This window comes from Dipodomys merriami, unplaced genomic scaffold, assembly GCF_024711535.1.
Source record: "Dipodomys merriami isolate MVZ:Mamm:240054 unplaced genomic scaffold, mDipMer1.0.p SCAF_21, whole genome shotgun sequence".
Lineage (NCBI taxonomy): Eukaryota > Metazoa > Chordata > Mammalia > Rodentia > Heteromyidae > Dipodomys > Dipodomys merriami.
The window spans coordinates 2,780,424-2,781,865 of record NW_027203493.1 but is presented as its reverse complement, the minus strand read 5'-3'; the positions used below and the strand labels follow the sequence as shown (position 1 = coordinate 2,781,865).

Sequence of the window (1,442 nt, the reverse complement as noted above, 5' to 3'; positions counted from 1 at the left end):
GACTAGATTCAACAGTATATTCTGAAGCAGCCTAATCTGATTCCACGAAACCTTGAAATGCAAGTTATGACTTCAGTGAGAGAATACATCTCATATTTTACAATTTCAGTTCAATCTTGTAATTGTTCTATTCCTTTTGTGTTGTGGTTGCAGATCATCTGGAGAGTCTTGGATCAATGATATTGATGGAGAACAGGACAGATGTGACGCATTTCATCCTGCTGGGGCTGACCAGTGACCCAGACCTGCAGATCCCACTCTTTGTAACTTTCTTCTTGATCTACATCATCACGTTGGTTGGGAACCTGGGGATGGTCCTCCTGATTCTCTTGGACTCTCGTCTCCACACCCCCATGTATTTCTTCCTTGGTAATCTTTCTCTGGTGGACTTTTGTTACTCTTCAGCTGTCACTCCTAAGGTCATGGCTGGGCTCCTCATGGGAGACAAAGTCATCTCCTACAATGCTTGTGCTGCTCAGGTGTTCTTCTTTTCAGGCTTTGCTACTGTGGAAAATTACCTGTTGGCCTCCATGGCCTACGATCGTTATGCAGCAGTGTGTAAACCCCTCCATTATACCACCACCATGACAACGAATGTGTGTACTTGGCTGATCATAAGCTCTTACCTCATTAGTTTCCTGAATGCCTCCATCCACACTGGGGACACATTCAGCCTCTCTTTCTGTAAGTCCAATGTGGTCCATCACTTTTTCTGTGAAATTCCCGCCGTCATGGTTCTCTCTTGCTCTGACAGATACATTAGTGAGCTCATTCTTGTCTATGTAGTGACCTTCAATATATTTCTTGCTCTCCTTGTTATCTGTATATCCTACATGTTCATTTTTATTACCCTTCTAAAGATGGACTCAGCCTTGGGACACCGGAAGGCTGTGTCCACCTGTGCTTCCCACCTCACTGCGGTCTCCATTTCTACGGGACTGTTATCTTCATGTACTTACAGCCCAGCGTGGCTCACTCCGACACAGACAAAATTGCGTCTGTATTTTATGCCACGGTCATCCCTATGCTGAACCCTGTGGTCTACAGCCTGAGGAACAAGGAAGTTAAGTGTGCATTTTTAAATCTCAAGAATGCATTCATTATGTGGATGCAACAGAAATCTTTAGGATTATGGCTTTAATTTTCTAGGATGTTAATTACTTCATGTATAACTTGATATTTTCCATAGACAGTTATATTTGATGTCTGCACTGAAGTTAAGAGGTTTTGTTAAGATATTTACTAGTTGGTATCCATTATTTGTACAGGGGGTGGGGGTGATTGTGACATTTCCATACATGAATATTATATGGCTCCTCAACCTCATCCCCTCTAATACTGTCTTCATCTCTTCCTAAGACAAGTTAACAACGTACATTGTTCTATTTCCATATGTGTGTATAACGTGCTTCAATTATATTCACCATCATTTCCATCTATTC

At 42.0% G+C, this 1,442-nt stretch overlaps 1 pseudogene; it reads left to right on the top strand.

Annotated features, from left to right (window-relative positions):
• Nucleotides 1-176: 176 nt before the first annotated feature.
• On the top strand, nt 177-1,141 carry LOC138834116 (olfactory receptor 5B3-like; annotated as a pseudogene).
• Nucleotides 1,142-1,442: the final 301 nt, after the last annotated feature.